The sequence below is a fragment of the Oncorhynchus kisutch genome, linkage group LG27 (genome assembly GCF_002021735.2).
Source record: "Oncorhynchus kisutch isolate 150728-3 linkage group LG27, Okis_V2, whole genome shotgun sequence".
Classification (NCBI taxonomy): Eukaryota; Metazoa; Chordata; class Actinopteri; order Salmoniformes; family Salmonidae; genus Oncorhynchus; species Oncorhynchus kisutch.
Window position 1 is genome coordinate 1,172,130 of NC_034200.2, and position 9,212 is coordinate 1,181,341.

General features: G+C 43.8%; 3 long non-coding RNA genes across 3 annotated transcripts; all 3 read left to right on the top strand.

Moving 5' to 3' along the window:
- The first annotated feature begins 1,300 nt into the window (after positions 1 to 1,300).
- Positions 1,301 to 2,128, top strand: LOC116357842 (uncharacterized). The gene is made up of 4 exons (XR_004205885.1): positions 1,301 to 1,433; positions 1,539 to 1,700; positions 1,812 to 1,911; positions 2,078 to 2,128. It is a non-coding gene; the product is annotated as an uncharacterized LOC116357842 (long non-coding RNA).
- Positions 2,129 to 3,473: 1,345 nt separating this feature from the next.
- LOC116357844 (uncharacterized) lies at positions 3,474 to 4,290 on the top strand. Its single transcript, XR_004205887.1, has 3 exons — positions 3,474 to 3,488; positions 3,708 to 3,828; positions 4,144 to 4,290. It is a non-coding gene; the product is annotated as an uncharacterized LOC116357844 (long non-coding RNA).
- Positions 4,291 to 5,060: 770 nt separating this feature from the next.
- On the top strand, positions 5,061 to 5,788 carry LOC116357843 (uncharacterized). The gene is made up of 3 exons (XR_004205886.1): positions 5,061 to 5,110; positions 5,276 to 5,406; positions 5,737 to 5,788. It is a non-coding gene; the product is annotated as an uncharacterized LOC116357843 (long non-coding RNA).
- The last annotated feature ends 3,424 nt before the right edge of the window (positions 5,789 to 9,212 follow it).

Genomic DNA, 9,212 nt, shown 5'->3' on the forward strand with positions numbered 1-9,212 from the left:
AAAGACTGTTGACATCTAGTGGAAGCCTGTTGACATCTAGGAAGTGCAACATGACCAATATCCCACTGTGTCTTCAATAGGGAATGAGTTGAAAAACGACCAACCTCAGATTTCCCACTTCCTGGTTGGATTTTTTTCTCAGGTTTTTGCCTGCCATATGTGTTCTGTTATACTCACAGACATCATTCAAACGGTTTTAGAACCTTCAGAGGGTTTTCTATCCAAATATACTAATAATATGCATATCTTAGCTTCTGGGACTGAGTAGCAGGCAGTTTACTCTGGGCACCTCTGGACAAGAAGATAATAAGAAGCCATAAGAAGATAAAAGACTCATCGATGTATCTGTGCCAATATAGTGTCTGTGACAGCATGGGCAGCGCCATTGAGGCTATCTTCACATTAAAGTAGTAACATTTCTTCTTCACAATTGTCTGAGCCCTTCTGATGACCCGATTGGACATGACTTCAACAGGGTCACCAGTAGGGCTCAGCCAAATGAAGTTGGTAGTCCCACCCAGTTGACTACATTCAAATTGTGAAAGTGCATGCAAATGCAGTATTTTGGCCATTAGAGGCCAATATCTTTCTCTCTGTCTGGGCTACAATTGTAGACGGTTGGGTAATTATGCTTTTCACCTGTGAAAGGCTGTTGTGCTGCTAATGAGGGAGTTCTATTAACCTGAGCCGAGGTGCACCGGTCCATGGCCCCTGACATGAATGGATAAAAGCGGTGAGGGCGGAGCAGTGCAGTGGCAGCTGCATTCATATAGCCAATTTTGCCACAGTCTATAACTTGCATGAATGTCACCTGAATTTAGTTTTTTTGCTATATAATGAAGGCTTTTTTCCCTTCCCCCTTCATTTTAGGATGATAAGATGTTCAGCTTGGTCATGCAGTTCAGGCTGCCAGGAAACCACATGACTGAAGACCCTGTTTATAGAGTGGGCAAAACCTGTAGCTACACCCCCTGGACCTCCCGAGAGATTCTGTGCGACCGTAACTACATGGAGGCAAGTGAGCAGAGCATGCCCCAATGGACATGTTTACAGTCCCGCTTGTCGTACTGCCTGTATAAATGATCTGTCTAGAGCTACAACTGTCCAGTGTTTCATTTCTTCTGCGACACAACGTAGAGGTCTTGACTCTAGGTCTTGATCTCAATTCCACTCGCGTCTTCAAAATGCACATAGGAGAACTTTAGAGGTGAGGAATTTTGGCCTATTCTCAATGCATTTAAGGAGGCGAGTGGACAGATTTCTGAACTGGCCCTTGATTTCCTCTTGTATGGGAGGGAGAAAATGCATAGGGAATAATGGCCTTTCTTCTCTAGGTGTCTGTCAGAAGGACTCTTCCAGACATCCAAACCATCCCCAAACAGCCCACTGGGGGCCCGAAAGCAAGGAGCGGCAACTTCCGGAGGGGAGCTGAGGTTTATATATTTCAGTTTCTGTAATTTCACTACAATGACAGGATGGCGCTAAACAATGTGCGTTTGACAATTTTGTTTAATTCATGTTTCCATTTCCTGAGACAGGCTGTTGCTTCAGGATACAAAATGACAGCAGTCGTCTTTAGTCCTAGCAAGAATGTCATGAATGTGGATGAGGTCCAAAGGAAGGGCTATGCAATAGCCAACACTCCCACACGGCTGGTGTTAAGAAGCCCTCATAATGCAGAGGAGACATACCTCCAGAATGTAAGCTGACCTCCATGAACTGGGTCATGTTCAGTAGAGCAAACATTTGGAAACGGTGGCCCTACCTGAACTCTGCAACATATTGTTAATACGGTGTGTCCTACTGAACAGGTAGCTGGGGTTCCGATGCGGGTGCTCTCAACCTCAACCTTCTTTGAGCAGAAGTGGCTGGTTACTCGAGTAGATGCCACGGCTGTTTGTCCAACACCAGGTTGAGTGTGAAATCATTTAAGATCCTATAAGCCCAGTTCTTAATTGGCTCCAGACAAGACATTCATGTAGTGTTCAGTTGGGAAAATGTTTTCCAAATAATGGCACAGTTTTCAGTTGCAAAATGTTCTGTTTTGATGTGCACTTGGCTTCTTGTGTCACTGCAGAGGCAGTGGCCTTTACTCCAGAAGTGATCACCTGGTACATGCCCAAGCACATAGACCCACTTTTCTCCTCTGATGCCTTCACCATGTTGGAGGTGTACATGGGAATTGACGCTAAGAGGCTGGACACTGAGGAAATGGCTGCCAGAAACTACTCGGTTTTAGTCACAGAGGCTCATATTATTGTTGAAATTCCGGTGGGGGCGGTTGGCGGCTACTTCAAGGTCAGCATTGGATGAGTAAAATGTTCCTGTCTTATTTGTAGAGCCCTTTATACTATAGCAGTTGTCAGTGCTTTGCAGTAACCCTTTGCCATCTCTCATGGGTAAACTCCTAGAAACGTTGTCTTGTGTAAAACGTTTCTTATTGAGCAATTGTTTGCTTAACCAGGCTAATATACAATGGTTTGCAAAATTGTGAGAATTTTGCATAAAATTACACTTAAACATACTCTACCTCTTGTCTTTGCAGTTTGTCCTTTAGCCGCTTGAAATTTCAGACCAAATATCCACACTAAAGTATTGTTTACCTGACTTTTTAGGGAGGCGGTAGCTTTGCCACTGTCAACTGAATGCAAGCAACACTCGGCTGCTGTTTACATATTGCGCAAGTGTTTACTTTGCGTGTCAGTTGTTTTGAAAATGCAAGTTGACAACCATACACCTACCAGCTTTCTAAAGTCTGGTAACCAATACTTTCCTTTGGATATTGTGTCTTAAATTATGAGCGGCAAAAAGACAAGTGGTAGAATAATTGTATTAAACATTCTGGCTTATAAGGAACATTTACCTGTTTTTGCACTCAAATTGTGTATTACAGCCTGACTGCATCACTCGTCTCCCTTACAGAGCCATATTCAGGATGACCAGTACTTTGTCACTTACACCATTGAGCCCATGCTTGAGTTGCTGTGGATCGAGGAGGTCGCACACGAGAACACCAGCTATAAAGTCCTCTTCCCTATCACAACACCTCCGATGGCCAGGCCTCCACAAGTTCGCAACTGTGAGTCTGGTTTAGTTAAATAGCGCCTATGGTAATTTGGGATGCCTGGGTTGTTCATTAGGCACAAAACAGAAAATGTACTGAAACGGGGAGGCAATACCTGGACTTACCCAATAACAAATGTCCATTTTCAACTTCCATTGTACCGCATTTCAAAATGTTTTCCTTTGTTTGCCAATGAACAGACACGCCCTTGGACACAGTTCCTGAGCAGGCAGTGTTTGTGCTTGAGTTGGGGACCTTCAACCTTGATGTGGAGCTGCTGAACATCACCTTTCCCACCATGGTGCTAACTGTTGCAGAGTGCAACGCCAGGGGCTTCAATGTTCAAGAGCAGAGATCCCCGGACAACACCTTGAAGACCTTCAGGATGGAGGTGCCCTTCTCAGACCCGGTGGTCTTTAAGGAGGTGTGTTTCTGTTAAATGCAAAGCCACACGCAGTGATTTGTTCATGCCCTAATAAGTGGGCCACCAACAAAATATAAATAATGGCACAAATGTACTTTGTATCCCTCATTTACTCAAGTGTTGTTTTAATAGTCCCCATATGTACTTAGTTGTCACTTGATGTTGAATAGAGTTCTGTTGCAACAATAATGCTGACCAATGCTTTTAACTTCACTACAGAGAAGGGCGGAACAAGGTGTCACAACCTTCACTCTTCAGCTGATCTACGGCCTGGTCATCTTTCCAGAGTACGCTCCTTTCTCTCACTCTGCCGTTGTGGATGCTGTACTGCTGGACATTGGTATGCCTCTGGACTACGCCAAACTACTGAATGGTTTCCTCTCGTTATTGATTGCCCTGAAAGGAAATTGGCAGTGAAAGACCAACTAGCCATACTGTAGGGTTTTCCTATGCGGTCTTTCTACAAAGAATGTTAAGCTTTAGAGTATTTGGACCCAGTTTCCCTGTTCCTGATTTGCCAGGATCGTGTTTATTCAGTCCCACCGTAGCAAAACATTTTGCAATCTAAACAAGGGTTTCTTCTTGGACAAGTTCAAGTAGTACCTTCCTGTTTTTTGTGCTTAATTAATTAACACAACCCTGTTTGTCCTTGTAGTGCCACCCTCAGTCACTGGCAACTGTGATCAGGAGAACTTCCACATCACTGTGGACTACAGGAACCAAGAGCCCTTTTTTGTGGTCTTGGTTGGCAAGCGGCTGCTTAACCATGAGTTTGCTCAACAGTATTTAACAGAGGGCGACAGACTTCACCATCACGTTGCCCTTCTCTTCGCCGGACGCAGTGTTTGAGGTACGACGCTCTCCCAAAACATGTTAACCTAAATTGCTGCAGCTAGCTTTGCTTTCCTTACCCTGTATACATGCATACAATATTGGACTAATGAACTCTCCCATTGGTTCCCAGTCGGTTCACTCGTCGGCTGTCCGGAGCAGACTGGATGTGGCTCTGTTGAATCCTTACAACAACATGACCATCAAATACTTTTCCCTGGCTTGCAGCTTCCTCAAAACGCTGACTGGTTGGTTCTCAAACAATTACTTACGATAAATTGTCGTTTAACATGGGCTCCTTGCAAATACCGTGAGTCTAAATGGTAGTGCCAGATGGGCATGGTTTGCAATTTTGGTGCTATTCCATTGGTTCAAGCTCAATTAGTGTAACAAATACAGAACCCAGGTCTGATGGCTACCTGTCTTTTGCTCCCCCACCTCCAAGAGTGTTTCTCTAACGGAACGATGACTGCGCTGGCGGTGAAGGTGGATTCTGTTCCCGGTCTGAACCCCGGTCAGCTGACCCTGAGCGACCCCGCCTGTGGTCCCACCTACAGTGACGATCGCTTCGCCTACTTCCACTTCACTGTGAACTCCTGTGGCACCACCAGGAAGGTAAAATGACTATTACCCTGAGGTGATGGGTACTGTGTATTTGCAGGCTGTAATAAGCAATTCCCCTCTACTACATAGTTTATCAACAATGTCATGCTGTATGAGAACGAAATCTCCTTGCCAGATGAACTTGAGGTGAAGCTGAATGCCACGACGTCTTCAGAGGAGGAATATCAGTAAGTGCATTACGCATCACAATTGTAGCTATTAGCTTTCATAAGGTTTATTTTTCTTCATCCATTGCTCAATACTTTGTATACAGGGAAAATGTGCCTCTACTACCAGTGTCCACTCCACTGCTTGACGTTTCCCCTATTGAAGTTGCTTACATCCCTCTTTAGGTTAAAGGTTTCCTGCTCCTATGTGGCCAACATCACTCGCACATTGGCCTTCCTGACCAGGCCGCGTGACAACGAGCCTTTTGCCGAGACTGGGACGGGTCGACTAATGGTCAGAATGAGACTCGCTCAGGGTAAGGGTGCACAAATTCAGAATTTCAACTTGACCCCTAGCCTCTAAAAGAATCTTGGATGGTCTCCTTTACAAAACCATTCCCAAAAATGTAAGCCTTGTGATATATTACTCTTGCGTTCTGAGATCTACAGGTGTGGCTATGTAGTAACGGTGAGGAGCTGATTTGGGAATTTGTTAGAAGCCTCTAGTGGGGGGTGGATAGTGTTGGCTATAAATGGCTTGTGTTCATTGGGGCACAACAGGATATGATAAACGAGCATTTCTTAATGGACAAGTTCCGATGGTGCCCACTGACCACGACCCCCGGTTGTCTTGTTCTGTGTTCCAGACGCCTCGTATAACACGTTCCACCAGGAGGAGGACTATCCAGTGGTGAGGTACCTGAGACAGCCTCTGCACTTTGAGGTGGAGCTGACCACGTCCTCTGATCCCAAGGTAGCGCTGGTGCTTGACCACTGCTGGGCCACCCTCAACGAGGACCGCGACTCCCGACCCCGGTGGAATCTCATCATTAATGGGTAACATGTTGTTTTTGGGCCTAAACAAGTGTTATTCCACAGGTGTGGTTCCTGAGTAATTAGCAACCTATCATGCTTGGCAGGCCATTTACTTTGGCTACCGTGGCTATGCCCCCATCCATAGGTCGAGTGGTCACAATGCTTAAAAACGATGTGAGCCATGTGCGGTCTGTCACCAGATCTCCACCCAATTTCACACTTATGGGAGATTCTGGCGCGTATGATCACATGCTTGTTATCACTGAGTGGTCCCTGCAGCGTATCATTGGAACGTATGCTGCATCAAACGACTCTAAACCGCGTTGTCTGAAAAGCATCTAAACAATGTTTTGTGTTGAGAAATAAAGGTCTTCACAACTTTATTCCAGCTTTGCTTGTAAAATATATCAATGTTAACGTTATCATCTAGTCTAAATAACAGGTTGACTTGTTTTACAGTATGATGCGGTACAAGGGAGCCATGTAAATCTAGTATAGAAAGTATGGCAGCCATGTTTGTCAAGCAAGAACTCCTAGAATGCTGTTCACTGCACCCGTTGCCTGAGATCTTAACTTAGTTTGGCCACTTCAGCATGTGTACGCCGTAACAAGTACAAACATTATCACATGACAAGTAGTTTACAGGTAACTATACAAAACGCCAATTGTTGTCACCTCTCCAAATACAACCGTAGCACGAAAGCTAAGATATAGCACAATCCATTATTGGGGGCTAAGTCCTTGGGGGAAGGTATTGTGAAGAGGATGATGCAGGAAATATTACTAAGATCTGGGAATTTATCAACAATAAATGGTGAGGCAGGCAGTTTTTCTAAGCTATATACCCCTGGAAAGGGGGGGTCTGATCTGGCAACCCTGAGGTAGTTTACACTCTGATGCCGTGTTCAAATCAACTGACGACTTCAGTGCATTCAAGACAATGAGGTTACTCCAGTTGAGATCACCATAAGTCTGACAGACGCTTACGTGATAACCCGACTGCATTGTATGGTGTTAGCTTATATTCAGTACCACCTTCAAGTGTTTTACACACGTGTCCATTACAATCTAGGCAAGAATCAGAAAGCATGAATAAAACGCTAAGCACATTATACTTACGGTACGATGCAGTAGAAACGACAACACGTGACACAGAAAATAAGGCACTTTGATAGGAATACACGCATGTCCACAGTTATTTGTGAGGAAGGCAATAAATGTGCAAGGACTGTATACTTGATCTGGGGAAGTGCTTGGGCTTTCTTTTGAAGGAAAGTTTGTCCGGCTCATTAAATTCTCAAATCTAAATGGTCTGCAACCGTGAAATGGGCTACTTTTGTGAATGAATGAGGCAAAATTAGAAGTTGAAACGGCTTCTAGAAAATTAGCAGGTAGTGTGCCTTGGTCTGAGGTCAGCGCGGGTTAAATGTCCACATGTTGGAACGGTGAGTGCATTCTGACATCACGCGCATGAAATCAACTCCCACTGGGGCGACTGTTGAAGATATTTGGAACTTGTGTGTGTGAAAAGGTTAATGTTGGCATTACCTACACCTTTTTACTCAATGTTATCCTTTTGGTTTGCTACAGTTCAGTGTTGTGCCAAGCTGATCAGTCAAATGGAAATCAAGAGCGGCTGGCAAGCTTGGCTTGCCTTTCCGATTGGTTACATACAACTGCTCTTAACACTGACTGAATAGTTGTTGGTTTTGGGTTGAATTCAGGCACAAGTGACCTCTTGTATTTAAAACAGTTATTGCACTAAACCTAAAGGATTGTTCAGATGCCTGTGCAGCATGGATGTTTGAAACTGAATAGGATCAGTTGACAGGATCCCCAGAAGTTGATGCCGCTTTCAATGGAATTTCCTGTCCTAGAGAATGCGCTAATTGGGAGTTGCTAAACATGAACAAATACCACGGTCAAGTGTAGCAGCATCTTGCTAACCTTATTTAGCTAGCTAATGTTCATATTTTTTATTTGGGTGAGCACTTTGCCACAGATGGACATGCTGGCCTAATTTTTATCTCAAGAATTTAAATTGGGTTACTATAGAAAGATGACTTATTTTTCCTACATTGTAATGGGCTACAATGACTTATGATTATGCACGCTGCAAATGACCCTTTATTTTGCGGGTGCCTTTTCAGTATCTGGATGCATGTTACACCAAGCAGTGTAGTGAAGCAACTTTATTGGTCAAAACCATTCATTTGGGGGATCGGGTTTGCTATGAAATCATGCAATTTGACCATTTTTATGAATTGGTATCAACCTAAGTTTGGCCATGTGGACACGGCTGTTTATTAAATCAGCAATGTCATAGCAGTTTTAAAAAAACAGGCTGAAATGTTTTGTATATCAACGGAAAAGACACAACATTCACATGGCTGTGCACAAAATGGGTAGTTCAGATTTGTCACTTCAGCTGCAACTATATCGTTGTGCAAAATCCTTACCATCGTCTGTCAGCTCAAGTGATTTGTACTGGTGTGGGTGTTTCTCAATGTAACGTCTTCAGATTTCACAAATTCCTTTTTGCTAATATCTGGCAGTTAAACACTAAAGGATAAACCTCCCAAAGATGCAAATTAAAAAAGTAGGCCTAAACTGTCAATGCGTAGGTTACTTTGTATAGTAGAGCTGCGCCCTTCACAGAAGTCCTCCGTGTGACTCCGATGCCGTGGGTGTCGAATTTATTTTGTGTGACCATTTTTTCTCCAACACCGGAAGAATTGCTCTGGCGCATTGCATGAAGTTCTTGTTTAAAATGAAGTACTTGTGTTGTTGATGATACCGACTGTCTATTCGGCAACTTTGGTTAAACCACGATCAATATTCTGGTCAGACTACAGGCGACCTTTCTGGATCATTTAGAATTAGAACCATTTAGAGGGACATCTCACCTCATGTCAATGGAATTGAATATACATGTTTGACACCTGTCATTTAACAAGCCATTGCAGTAGACCAAAATAAATATTGTTGACGGAAAGCCCAATTTCTGTTCTTTAAAAATAAAAACGTAGGATTTGGGGTGCCGAGGAAGCGGTTTTAAAGTTACCGTCTCCCGACGTAAACTCTAGACGGTAGAAATTGATAGTCAACTTTACAATCGTATCCTCCTTGCAGCTGCAAAACCCCAGCCTTATGATTCAGTACTATACAAGTTGGTTTAATTGAATTACTAGCTAACTAAATAACAAAGGTGACACAATGACAGCTTGTTACAAGGTTCTCTTCACACCCCCCACCGTTCCGTAAGGGACACTTATCATTGATAATTTTGAACACACGAACGGCACCA